The sequence below is a fragment of the Talpa occidentalis genome, unplaced genomic scaffold (assembly GCF_014898055.3).
Source record: "Talpa occidentalis isolate TD23 unplaced genomic scaffold, MPIMG_talOcc4v2.1 talOcc4.3, whole genome shotgun sequence".
Classification (NCBI taxonomy): domain Eukaryota; kingdom Metazoa; phylum Chordata; class Mammalia; order Eulipotyphla; family Talpidae; genus Talpa; species Talpa occidentalis.
In genome coordinates, this window is record NW_023603184.1 from 50627386 (window position 1) to 50642346 (window position 14961).

The 14961-nt window shown below is 39.9% G+C and overlaps 1 long non-coding RNA gene across 1 annotated transcript in view; it reads right to left on the reverse strand.

Annotated features, from left to right (window-relative positions):
- Window positions 1–1251: 1251 nt before the first annotated feature.
- The window catches only part of LOC129146613 (uncharacterized), a 72447-nt gene continuing 58737 nt past the window's right edge, over window positions 1252–14961 (reverse strand). Inside the window, exon 3 of the long non-coding RNA XR_008553516.1 lies at window positions 1252–1540. This is a non-coding gene — a long non-coding RNA (uncharacterized LOC129146613). The remainder of the gene's footprint in view (window positions 1541–14961) is intronic.

The window sequence follows — 14961 nt, forward strand, 5'->3', positions numbered from 1 at the left end:
AGAAGTACCAAGATCTCCATGGATATTTGGGGCTGTGATTATTTTATTTTATTATTTTTTAATTTTTATTTTTAATGAAAGTACACCTGTTTTGCATCCTTGTTAGTGTTTTCGGAAGTATAGGCTTCCCCCCACCCAGGTGTAGTCACCATAGTACACCCACCACCATAACGCATATAGTCCTCCACTATAATCCACTGTGTTCTCCCCCCGACCCTTTGCTTAACCCCTCCTTATCATCCTTCCCCCACATCTCTCCGGCTCTGGATGCCTCAGTTCTATTGTCAGCTTTCAAGGATTGATTTAAAGTTCCAAGTATGAAAACAGCCTAAGGGCCCAAAACCAGATGAGTGCATGAAGAAGATGCAAAGTACATATTTTTTTAATATTTATTTATTTATGCATACAAGAACTGGGGTACAGGCCAAAAGTGTGGGAGTGACAGGATTCACCAGAGACAGAGTGGGGAACAGAACAGGAAGATCTACTGAAATACACTGCTGAGGGAGCAGCGGGTGAGACAGCTGAGGTCTGCTGTGTCATGTGGGTTGCTCCCTGGGCAGGGATCGAACTCATGCTGCATTGGCAGTGAACAGCTTCATAGGTTGTGTCTTAACTCCTTGAGCCACCAGCGAGGCCCGGAAAATATATATTTTAAATCCAGAACCAGCCCTCTTGCTGTAAGTTGACATTATGTTGCAGTGGGGAAATAACTGGCTTTGTAGTTAGACAGATGTGAGACTTGATTTCCAGCTTCATTCCTTATTGTGGTCTTGAGCAAGTTTCTTAGCTACTTCTCTAAACGTCAGTTCCTTATTGTGAAAATAATAATACTTACCTCCTAGGGTTATTGTGTGGCTTGGAGATAATGTTTGCAAAGTTAATAAATAAGGGCCATCATTACTGTCATCCTGATATCTAAGTAAGATGTGTGAGTGTAGTGGTAAAAATGCAAACTCCAAATGCCTCAAGGCAAGCCAGCTCCCTGCAACAACTCCTTGGGAATGCCACTGCAGCCTTTTTTGCCAATATTCAGCGTTAGGGTAGTGAGACTGTGAACTGTTCTACAAAATTAGGATATAATAATACTTTCTGGTCACAGGTTAGCAAATCTAGACTCATCGACAGTCGGCAGTATCTGCTCAGGTGGTCAATTCCTGGTTCTGATTCCACTGATGACTACATGGACAAACCATTCTGGGAACGCAGTATCTCCTCCTACCCACCTAATGATGCCAAAATGTTCTCGTGCTTAGTGGAAACAGTAGGATCAGGCCAAGAGGGTTGATTGCAAATTCATTTTCCATGCTCCATGGAACAAATGGAAGAAGCCAATAGCTTACAAATAGTCCCTTAAATGAAGTCATAAATGCTTCCCATGGGAATTACATGGTATTGGATAGCCATAGCCATGCTGGGAACTTGGACACCAATCATCACAGCTCCAATTTTATAGACGAGGATGTCTGGAAGTGTTGCTTCATGTTGCTGTAACTGGAAAGAAACCTTCACTCCTCACCTCTTGCAAGGCCCCCTAGATCTAAATCAGGAAGAAACAGAAAATCTGAACAGGCCAGTTACAAACAAGGATATTGAAAGAGTAATCAAAACTCTCCCAGAAAACAAAAGCCCAGAGATGGTTTTACTAGTCAGTTCTACAAAACCTTCAAGGAACTAAGACCCATTGTCAAATGTTTCCCAAAAACTGAGGAAGAGGGATTATTCCCAAACACATATTATGAGGCCATCATTATTCTGAAACTAAAACAGATAAGGACATTACACACACACACACACACAGGCACATGTATGCACATGGTCACACACACACATGCACAACACTATAGATTAATATCCCTGATGAACAAATATGCAAAAATCTTCAACAAAATCTTAGCAAATTGAATTCAACAATGTGAAATGAATCATACATTATGACCAAGTGAAATTTATTTCTAATGTGCAAGGATAGTTCAACATATGTAAATTAATCATATCAACAAAAGAAAAGACAAAGGTCATATGGTAACCAATATATGCAGAGAAGGCATTTGACAAAATTCAGCATCGTTTATGATAAAAAATTAACTCTTAGTAAAATGGGTATAAAATGAACATACCTAAACATAATGCAGTTCATATATGTCAGACCCACAGCCAACACAGTTTCAAGAGAAACTAAAAGCTTTTCCTCTAAGATCAGGTACACAACAAGGATGACCATTCTTACAGCTAATGTTCAATATTGTATTGGAAATCTTAGCTACAGCAATTAGGCAAGAGAAAGCTATCAAAGGAATCCAAATTGGAAAAGATGAAGTAAAATTATCATTATTGTAGAACACAATAATAGTACAAAGAAAACCTTAGACTCCTCTAAAAAACTGGGGGAAACAAAAAATCAATACAGTTAAGTAGCAGGCAATGAAATCAACATACAAAAATCTGTTGCATTCTTATAAGCAAATAAGAGTGGGTTTTAAATTTTGTCTTTGTCTGACTCTGTTTTCTCTATATTCCACATATAAATAACACCATCTAGTATTTATCTTTCTCCTTCTGGCTTATTTAACTAAGCATAATCCCTTTCAGTTCCATCCATGTAGACACAAATGGCTTGAGTTTACCTTTCTGTTCACCAAGTAGTATTCCATTGTGTATAAATACCACATCTTTTTAATGCACTCATGTGTTTTAGGCACTTAGGTTGTTTCCATAGCTTAACTATAGTAAATAGTGCTGCAATAAAAATGGCAGTGCATACTGTTTATAGGAGCAATGTTTACAATAGCCAAGATATGGAAACAACTCAAATGGCCCAAAATGGACATACTGCTCCAAAAGCTGTAGTATGTTTACATAATGAAATACTACTCGGCAATCAAAAAACACAAACTTGAGGACTAGAAGGGAGGAAAACTCAGAACCCTGCTACCCTCCCCCACCCACAAAGTCGGCACTCTCCGACCAACAGAAAGGAGGAAAAAACAAAAAAACTAAAACAACCAACAAGAACAAACTATGCATCAAGCAGGACTGTGACTGGAAAAGAACTATTTCAGCCACCACACCCCGTGAACTGGAGCTATGGAGAACCCTGCAGGATTCGCAACAGAGGTGAGCGAACGGCTCTAGGCACCATTAGAGAAAAACAAAGACTCCCGGAGATCTACACACAGCCCCAGGCCAGCCGGTAAGCTTGCGCGGAAAAGCAGCGCGCTTGAAAAGCAAACGCGGATTGCGGCTGCCCAGGTCCCCGCGCCTGCGACCTAGGCTTGCGAAGAGATGCATGGGGGCACTCACTGAGGTGAATATCCCTCACTGAGTAATCAGAAACCAGGCGCCCAGGCATGGGAGAGGGGTGCAAAAGGCACCATTTCTGCGGACACTGAACTGGGCTACAGCCCGCGTCCGAAACCAAGGGCTTTGGAACTGAGACCCGGGGCATGAAAATCGGGGCGTGAGTTTCCAACGACGGTGGGGCACAAGGTAGAAACAGCACCCCAAAGCCGTTGAGGCCTTTCCCACCACTCCCACTCTGTTCCCCGTTCCCACAGGGTGAAAAAAACAGCTCCCCAAGGACACTAGGAGAGATCTCTGGTGCCACCTAGCAACCAGAAAAAAAAAAAATCACCAACACCCCATAGAACAGGGACCTTTCTTCAGAAAAGACTGCTTGAAACCGGCAAAAGGCTCCCGGAGGAGCCAGTGGTGAGCTGGAAAGTTCGCCCACGCCAGGCCTCTTCTGACCTGCAGTCCAAGCCCAGAGGGGAAGTGGGCACCCACAGCCGGGGCAGACTGGGCACGCAGAAGAGTGTGCCCGAGACCAGGCGCGCAGGGAGTGCGTCCCACATAGCCATTTTAGATCAGGGACATTTCTCCAGTAAAGACTGCCTGAAACCAGCAGAAGGCTCCCAGAGGAGCCAGAGGTGAGCTGGGAAGTTCGCCCACGCCAGGCCCCTTCTGGCCTGCAGTCCAAGCCCAGAGGGGGAACGGGAACCCACCGCTGGGGCAGACCAGGCATACAGGGAGTGCGTCCCACATCGCCATTTTAGAACAGGGACATTTCTTCAGTAAAGAGCTTGAAACCGACAGATGGCTCCCGGAGGAGCCAGAGGGGAGTGGAGAAGTTCACCAAAGATGCTGGCCAGTCCCAGCAACACAGTGTCCCAATGCATACGGCAAATTAGAAAACAGACAGTAGAGAGTAGAAGAACCACACGCAACCTATCAACTCCTCAGGAAAAAAGCACACCACAAAAAGAAAACCACCCCCCAGATTGCAATGACAGTAACTTGGAAGAACTTCTGAACCTTCCAGAAAGAGAATTTAAAATTTCCATGATTAAAAAAATGACAGAATTCATAAAGGAAAACAATGATAAGGGAAAAATAATCAACGATCAGAAGAATGAAATTGAGTTCCTAAAGAGGGAAATGCAGGATATCAAAGAATGCAGGAGATGTAAAAGAAATTCAGGAGATCAAGATGTAAAAGAAATGCAGGAGATCAAAGAATTAGTGGAGGCACTAAAGAACTCTGGGAAAAGCAATGAAAGCAGAATAGATGAAATGGAAGAACGAATAAGCACTCTTGATGTCACAGAAATAAAAAGAAGCAAAACAGAAAAGGAAAGAGAAGTACGAAGGAAAAAGACCAAAGAAAGACTTCGGGAACTATCTGACTCCATGAGTAAAGGAAATATAAAAGTTGTAGGAATACCAGAAGGAGAGGACAGAGATGCTGGAACAGAGAAAATATTCAAGGAGATAATTGAAGAGAACTTCCAAAACGTGAAGCAGGAGCTGAAAATTGATATACAAGAAGCAAGAAGAACACCAAACTTCCCCGACAAAAGGAAAAATAAAGCAAGACACATAATAGTAAAGCTCCCAAGAATCCAAGACAAGGAAAAAATAATGAAGCTGACAAGAGGGAAGAAACAGATAACATTCAAAGGAAAACCAATCAGGCTGACATCAGACTTCTCCGAAGAAATACTACGGGCAAGGAGAGGGTGGAGGGACATAGTCAACAGACTCCAAGAAAACAGATGCCAACCAAGAATACTCTATCCTGCAAAGCTCTCCTTCCTCTATGAAGAAAGAATAAGGACCTTCCCAGACAAACAGAAACTTTGGGATTTCATTACGACTAAACCCCCACTCCAAAAAATACTAGCAGGAGTCCTAAAGCCAGAACCTCAGAGGGACAAATAACAATGAAAGAAGGCAAAAAAAAAGTTATTAAAAGAATAAATAAATAAAATCAAAGCAAAGACAAACACAATGGCAAATGCAGATGCTAACATATCAATATTAACTCTAAATGTAAATGGACTAAACTCTTCAAATAAAAAGACATGGAGTCGCAGGCTGGATTAAGAAACAAAACCCAACCTTTTGCTATCTCCAGGAAACACATTTAGCTACAAAAGATAAAAATAGACTCAAAGTTAAAGGATAGAAAGCAATCCTACAAGCAAATGGACCAAAAAAGAAAGCAGGAACAGCTATACTTATATCAGATAAAACAGATTTCAAACTCAAAAAGGTAAAAAGAGACCCCAATGGTCACTACATTATGATCAAGGGGACAATACTTCAAGAAGAGATAACACTCATTAACATATATTCACCAAACGAAGGAGCACCAAAATATATCAGACAACTATTGGCATCTCTGAAAACAGACATCAGAGAAAACACATACGTAGTGGGAGACTTCAACACACCACTAACAACAATGGATAGATCAACGAGACAAAAAATAAGTAAAGACACTAAAGCTCTAAATAAGGACCTAGAGCACTTGGGCTTAACAGATATCTATAGAACACTAAACCCCAAAAAAAAGGAGTACACATTTTTCTCAAGTGCACACGGATCGTTCTCCAGGATCTATCACATACTGGGACACAAGACAAACATCAACAGATACACCAAGATTGAAATCATACCAACCATCTTTTCTCACCATGAAGGCATCAAACTAGAAATAAACCATAAAAAGAAGGCAAGGAACTATCCTACCTCTTGGAGATTGAAAACCACACTACTGGAAGACCACTGGACTAAAGAGGAGATCAAAGAAGAAATTAAAAAATTCTTTGAATTGAATGACAATGAGGATACCAATTTCCTAAATGTGTGGGATGCAGCAAAAGCAGTAATAAGAGGAAAATATATAGCAATAGAGGCTCACATGAAGAAACAAGAAGGAACTCAAAGAAACAACCTAATCTCGAAGCTCAAAGATCTAGAAAAAGAACAACAAAAAAACCCCAAAACCAGCAGAAGAAAAGAAATAATAAAAACCAAAGCAGAAATAAATGAAATTGAAACTAAAAAAACAATCCATAAGATCAATGAAACCAAGAGCTGGTTCTTCGAAAAAATCAATAAAATAGACAACCCCCTAGCCAGGCTCACAAAGGAAAAAAGGGAGAAAGCACAAATAAATGGGATCATAAATGAAAGAGGAGAAATCACAACGGACACAGCAGAAATCAAAAGAATAATCAATAACTACTATGAACAGTTATATGGAAACAAGTTCAACAATCTAGAGGAGATGGACAAATTCCTACAACTCTACAATCACACAAAGCTAGATAAAGAAGAAATAGAACACCTAAACCGACCAATTACAAGCAGCAAAATTGAAATGGTAATCAAAAACCTTCCCAAAAACAAAAGCCCAGGACCTGATGGATTTGCAAATGAATTCTACCAAACATTCAGAGACAAATTAGTGCCTGTCCTTCACAAACTCTTCCAAAAAATTGAGAAGGAAGGGACAATACCAAACACGTTCTATGAAGCCAACATTACACTAATACCAAAACTGAACAAGGACAACACAAAAAAGGAAAACTACAGGCCAATCTCCCTAATGAACACTGATGCAAAAATCCTCAATAAAATTTTAGCTATCAGAATCCAACAATGTATCCATAAGATAATTCACCACAACCAAGTCGGATTCATTCCAGGGACACAAGGATGGTTCAACATCGAAAATCAATCAACGTTATCCAACACATCAACAAAAAGAAATATAAAAACCATATGATAATATCAATCGATGCTGAGAAAACTTTTGACAAAGTGCAACACCCATTCATGATAAAAACCCTTGAAATTCTTGGGATACAAGGAACATACCTCAACATCATAAAGGCCATCTATGACAAGCCAACAGCCAGTATCATTCTCAATGGTGAAAAGTTGAAAGCATTTCCATTAAGATCTGGAACAAGACAAGGATGTCCACTCTCACCACTTCTTTTCAATATAATACTGGAAGTCCTAGCCAGAGCAATAAGACAAGAGAAAGACATCCAAGGAATCCAAATAGGAAAAGAAGAAGTCAAACTATCACTATTTGCAGATGATATGATAATATACATAGAGAACCCCAAAAACTCCACAGAAAAACTAATTCAACTCATCAGTCAGTTCAGTAAAGTGGCAGGATACAAAATCAACATGCAAAAGTCAGTAGCCTTCCTATACACAAACAATAAATCTGAAGAAGAAGAAATCAAAAAAACCATCCCTTTTATTATCAAAACAAAAAAAAATCAAATACTTGGGAATTAATCTAACAAAAGAGGTAAAGGGCCTATGCCAAGAAAACTATAAAACACTGTTAAAAGAAATAGAAGAAGACATAAAGAAATGGAAAGACATCCCCTGCTCAAGGATTGGAAGAATAAACATTATTAAAATGGCCATCCTACCAAAAGCAATCTACAGATTCAATGCTATTCCAATCAAAATTTCAATGTCATTCTTCAAAGAAATAGAACAATTATTGATGAAATTCATATGGAATCACAAAAAACCCCGAATAGCCAAAGCTCTCCTGAAAAGAAAAGAAGGGAATGGAGGCATCACACTCCCAGACTTCAAACTATACTACAAAGCCATAATCATCAAAACTGCATGGTATGGAACCAGAACAGACACACAGACCAATGGAATCGAATAGAAAATCCAGAAATAAACCCACAGATTTATGGTCAACTAATCTTTGACAAAGGAGCAAAGAATATGCATTGGAGCAAAGAAAGTTTGTTCAATAAATGGTGCTGGGAAAACTGGGTCGCTACATGCAAAAGAATGAAGCCTGACCACTACCTCACACCATACACAAAAATCAACTCAAAATGCATTAAAGAACTAGACATAAGACCTGAAACCATAAAATACATAGAAGGAAATATAGGCAAAACACTACGTGATATGCACTTCAAAGACATCTTTACAGACACATCACCCAAAGCAGTGATAGTGAAGGCAAAGATCAACAGCTGGGACTACATCAAATTAAAGAGCTTCTGCACAGCAAAAGAGACAATAACAAAAACAAAGAGAAACCCCATCAACTGGGAGAACATTTTTGCACACAACACTAATGATAAAGGACTGATCACAAAAATCTGCAAAGAGCTGATGAGACTCAACAAAAACAAAGAAAATAGTCCTGTCAAAAAATGGGCAGAAGAGCTAAAAAGAAACTTCTCTGAAGAGGAAATGCAAATGGCCAACAGGCATATGAAAAAATGTTCAACATCACTTGTCATCAGGGAAATGCAAATCAAAAGTATCATGAGATACCATCTCACACCAGTGAGAATGGCACATATTTAAAAAACTAGCAACAACAAATGTTGGTGAGGTTGTGGAGAAAAAGGAACTCTCCTGCACTGTTGGTGGGAGTGCAAACTGGTCCAACCACTATGGAGAGCTGCGTGGAGATTTCTGGACCTACTAAACATAGAGCTTCCATATGATCCAGCAATTCCACTCCTAGGTATTTACCCAAAGGACACAGAAACATCAATTCCAAAGAGCACCTGCATTCCTATATTTATAGCAGCACTGTTTACAATTGCTCAGCTTTGGAAACAACCCAAATGCCCAAAAATAGATGACTGGATCAAGAAGATGTGGTACATATACACCATGGAATATTACTCAGCATTCAAAAAAGATAAACACATGCAATTTGCAGCAACATGGACGGCACTGGAAGGGATCATGCTCAGAGAAATAAGCCAGAAAGAAAAAGAAAAATACTGGATGGTCTCACTCATAGCAGGAATCTAGAAAACTTAAATAAGGGACCAGGAAAAAGAATAACTATAAGAAAGAAAATATCAAATTCAACAAACAACTATGAACAAGGGACACTTTATGGGGGGTGGAGAGCGGGGAGGGGTGGGATTGGGGTCAAAATAAGGGGATTGCAATTGTATGGGGGATATAAAAATAAATTTTTTAAAAAAAATTTAAAAAATAAAATAAAATAAAAATAAAAAAAAACACAAACTCATGCCATTTGTAGCAATATGGATAGAGGTGGAAGGGATTATGCTAGCCAAAATAAGTCAGAAGGAAAAAGATAATTATCGATGGTCTCACTTATATGTGGAAGATAGAGAAACCAAGCAAAAGGTGAAGAAAAAGTCAAAATAGCAAGCTGACCATAGAGCAAAGGCGGGAGGACAAAGGGGTCAAAATGGGAGGGAAGAGCAAAGGGAATAGGGTGATGGCTTATGGGTGACATGGTGGTGGAAGGACTACGGGGACTACAATGTTGTAAGAAAAAAACCTAATTAATTAACAACAACAACAAAAAAGATGGGAGAGCAAGTTCTCCTTCAAATTAGTACTTTTGTATTCCTTGGCTAGAAACCAAGAAGTAGAATTCCTGGGTCACATGGAGACACGTTGCTCATCTTCTGAGTTACCTTCCTACTGCTCTCCATAGGGACTGGGCCAATCTGTCTTTGCACCTGTTTTTGGTCTTTTTGAGATGGGCCATTCTCATTGCCGTGAGGGAGTATATTATTGTGGTTTTGATTTGCACTTCCCTGGTAAGTGATGTTGAACATTTTTTCATGTGCTTGTATGTCTTCCTGGGAGAAACGCCTATTTATCTGTTCTGCCCATTTTTTTTTCTTTGTATCCTGCACCCCTCACGGGGTAGGGCGACTGACTCAGACCTGGCATTGGGATTCTGCTTTCCCCTCTATTTCTTAGCTTAATATCTTCTGCCCATTTTTAAATTGAGTTATTTGTTTTCTTTTTGTTGAATTAATTTTTTATCAGTCCATCATCAGATGTATAGTGTGCAAAAGTTTTGTCCCATTGGGTGAAAAGAGGGTGGGGAGAGAGCAAAAAGGACTGTTAGAGCAAAATGGGGACTTTGGTGTTGGTTTCCTACAGCGGCTACTCCTAAGGGAGTGATTTCTATACTTCCAAAATACTAACAAGGATGCAAACCAATGGCAGTTCAATAAAAAAAAAAGAAAAAAAGAAACAGACTAACAAAAAGAAACCAAGAAAACAATCCCATATACAGTCTCATCAGAAAGTGTTAAATACCTAGGAACAGCTGTGCCAAGAGGACAAGCACCTGCCTGGTGGGGTCATAGCAGACAACCACTGACCTCACCATAGAAAGTGCTAGAATGGAGGAGAAACATTGTCCATGACACCAGAATGAAGGGCTTGACTGTGGGCAGGTAGGAGGCTCGGAGACGTTAAACATCTTGTCCAAGTTCACACAGTTGGGCAAAATTCTGTAAGTGCTCCGAAAAGTGGAGATTCATCTGCTTCATCCTGCTCCAGACGGTCACAGGCTCAGCATGAATTGCCATTGTCTCAAATACTAGCCTGGGAGTCCCCCAGATATTGGCCAGCATCTTCTACATTAGTTTCTGTGATTCAGCCCTGTTTCCCCAACACACTGAGAGCAATTTGAGGACAAGAGTCTCATCTCGTTCATACCTGTGTTCCTCCGGAGCTGAACACTAAGTCTTCCATAAATATTGAAAACTGAAGTGATGAATAAAATAACTGATTTCTTCAAGACACTTGGTTAGTAAAGAGCAGTGCAGGGACAGAGTCCCAGTCCTCTGGTCCTGGACTATGCCCTCAATTTTAAATGAAAGGAAAAATAAACAACAAAAAAATGATTTACTCTATGGAGGGTGGAGTCCCTCCTCTCCTAACTAGAGTTTGTCAAAGGAGAGAGAAAAACTCACCCACTCTTAACAAAATTCAGCTCCCTCCTCACATTTTCTCTCTTCCCTCTCTCTCCCTCTCCTTCCCTCCACCTTTCACCTTCCTCTGTTTCCCTCCCTTCCCTTCTCTCTCTCTACAGCTATAGGTGACATACATGCATTATGGTGCATACTGTGATACGTACACACACACACATTCCTAAAGTGTGTGTGTGTGTGTGTGTGTGTGTATGAAAATGTGATGGGAAATCTAGGGAAGATTTTAGGGAGGAGTACCAAAGGTTTAAAAATATGAAAAGTGCAAAATTTAAATGCTTTCCCACACGCACAATTGTTCACACAAAGAATGATACGGCTCCAACAAACCAGCAGAGGGCGGGCTTGAATGGACGAGCATGGAGCCCACTGACCAGAAAGCATCTGAAACTTTACTGAGATGATGGATTTTTAATGAAGGGGACACCCCGATAGTGCTAACAGTCCTTTTTCACATTGTCCCACATGTATCCACATCTCCTATCCTGTTTCTTAGTTGCTCTTTACTCAGTAATAGTGGAAGAAGGTAATTAATTGCCTGAATCAAGCTCCTTTTTAGGTGTGTGCAGATTCCAAAGCCTGAAGTCTATGCCATGATGTTATTTACTAGCAAGCACCAAGGAAAGAAAGCCATGTTCTAGTTCCAGTTTCATAAATGTGAAGTGAAAGGGACCTTAAAATTCATTATTTTGTTGAGCATTAGAGAAGCCACTTCCTAAGCGTCACACATATAGGTAATCTCAAAGTTGAGACCAAACCCACCATCAAAATCACATCTTTATAAGTATTGATACATTCATGTATTTGGGCAGCGGATAAGATTTGAGTCAAATATTTAGGTCTGCATAAATATCAATATTTTTCCTCTAACTGTTGTCCCTCTCTGCCTGGTGCTAGTATCTTTTAGGTAAATACAGTATCTTTTAGGTAAATACAGTCATCTTTTAGGTATCTTTTAGGTAAATATCTTTTAGGTATCTAAAAGTATCTTTTAGGTAAATACAGTCAAAGTTATTGATTTTTTCCACAATCATCCTGAATTAAATTTTCAAATTCACGATTTCCACCTCTCCATTTCCCCAGGGTTGTGTCTGAGTTCTGAGGGGATCTGTGACAATTCTATAAGCTTTGTAGCAGGCACCCTAAGCCTTGGTGGTTGTACTCTTGCCATCACTGGCATCAAGTGAGGGGCAAAGGGATTGTCAGGTGTTTCGTCCTTCCTAATGGGCGTTAGTTGCACTGAGAGAGGGCTACTAGCTTGCCCTTATTTTGTGCTCCATGATGGTATCTGGCAGTCTTTCTTTACTGTGACTGTGGAACCCCATTTGAGCCTGCAGTTTTTCAGTCTTTTCTGGGCAGGGAGGCACAGAAATTTATCAATGCTCCTCCATACCACCTTAGGATTTGGGGGAAATATGGAAATCTGTATCAGTTCTCTCTCTCTCCCCCCCCCTCTCAATCTCTTTCTCCCCATGACCCATCTGGATCCAACCTCTACTTTAGTCCATTTTCTTGCGGCACAGAGTACACACACAAAAGTTTTATCTCCAATAATTCCAAAAGGAAAGCAGAGTATATATTATTGTACTCATGCATTCCATAAATTAAGGGAGAGGATTTAACTATCCCCCTTCCATGAACATGGCACAGGGATAAGACATCTGGATAGAAATAGGTTTTCATGTGGTTAGGTCCCTTAAAACCTTTTCTCTCCCATCATCCCAAATGTGATTTTAACCTCTTCTCCATTTTGCAGAAATTGGAGCAAACTAGGACATCACAGGGGAACTTTCCAGGAGAGAAGTCAGGAAAAGCCTCACATGACAGCATTTGCTTTTTGTCAAACTGGTACAAGTTTTGGCTATCATTTTCCATTTTTTCCAATTATTTTCTCATAATTCTTCAGATACTCCAAATACACATATGTTATACCACTTGATTTTGTTCTACATTCAACGAGGCTCTTTTAAGTTATTTTTTCAATCTTTCTATTCTCTGTACTTCAATTTTTACAATTTCTTTTTTTTAAGATTTATTTATTTATCTATCTATCTATTTATTTATTTATACAAGCACTGGGTATAAATAAATAAGCAGCAGGCGGCAGGAGAGGTCTGCGCGCCATGTGGGACCCTCCTCCAGTGGACGGGAGCAGCCAGGGATCAAACTGGCGCTGCAGAGGCTGCGGGCAGCTTTGCAACCCAGTGCTCAACCGCTGTGCCACCGGGGAGGCCCAATTTTTACAATTTCTATTGACATGTCTTCAAGTTCATTACTCCTTTTGTCAATTGTGTTTGAGCTTCTCTTAAACCCTCTAGGTGAGCTCTTTTTTTTAATTTTATACCCTTTATTTTTCTGTTCTAGAAATTGCATTTTTACAGTTTAGTTTCTGTCCTGAAATTTCACATCTCTTTACTCGTTATATTTATCTTCTCCTTTAAATCCTTAGACATTCCTTTATAAAGTTGTTTTAAAGTATCTGCTAATTCCAGCATCCATGTAATTTCTGAAAATATTTCTATTAATGCTTTTTCTTCCTACTAATGAATCACATTTTGAGTGTTTTCAAATCTAGTAATCTTTAATTTTATGCTGGACATTGTAGCTAGATTACATTATTTTCCTCTATAGACTGTAGATTTTCTTTTTTTTTTTTTAAAGATTTATTTATTTATTTATTTATACGAGCACTGGGTACAGTCAGAAGCGCGGGAGGGTGAGAGAATTCACCAGAGCCAGAGCGGGGAGCAGAGCAGGCAGAAGGACTGAAGCACACTGCTGAGGGGAGCAGCGGGCGGCAGGAGAGGTCTGCAGCCATGTGGGACCCTCCTCCGGTGGCCGGGGAGCAGCCGGGGATCGAACCAGCGCTGCAGAGGCTGCGGGCAGCTTCGCAACCCAGCGCTCAACCACTGCACCACCGGGGAGGCCCTCCTAGACTGTAGATTTTCTATGTCAGGCAGTTAAGTTATTAATAGATCATCTTGATCCTACTGAAGGTTGGTTTTACATTTTGTTAGAATGGGTCTAGTGTTGTTCTTACTCAATAATCTTTATTCCTCAACCATGGTTATTTTTATATTTCAACTAAATTCCCTGAATTTTCCCGAGTTCACATCTTTCTGAATGTTGGGAACTCCAATATCTTCAAATACTCTATGACCTCTGGAATCATTGTTCAGCCTTCAAGTACTCTACTCTGCCTGACCTGATAGAGGCTAATCTTGCACATGTGTAATTTAGTATTCTGTCAAACCCAAGAGATTCTCTATGCGTATTTCTGAAGCTCCTTTTCTGTAGTCTCCTCTTTTCTAGTTACCTGTCCCACAAATTCCAGCCACCTCAGCCTACATTCCACTCTGTGCTTCCTCCACTCTGCAACGTTCCTATTCTCTGCTTGAGCTCTTCTTCCAAATACATGTTGTGAGTATCTCCTCTGTTAAATTTCACATCCTCTGATCTCTAATGTCCAATATATTCTGTTCAGATAATGGTAAGAGTCACTGGGTATCCATTATTCTACAATCACTAAAACTCAATCAGCAAATGATATTTAAGCTGGATTTTGGGAATGCAGGTTACCAACCATGCAGAAGAAAACTAGAGGAATAGCATATTCAGGTAGAAATGTCAACATGTACACTGGCCAGATAGCAAAACATGCTATATTTCTCTGTAGAGAACAGATGTGCATATATATATATATATGAGTGAATTTGTATGCATATATAGGTTGGTAAATGCCTATGTAACTAAGTAATTAAAATGAAGTAATAGTAAGAAATATGAGCTCTGGAATCAAATAGGCAAAGTTCTGTTTGAAGTTGCAAACTTTCAGTTAGGAAAGGGTGTTCAGCAATCATTTAACTCTAAGTTTCAACTCCTTCTG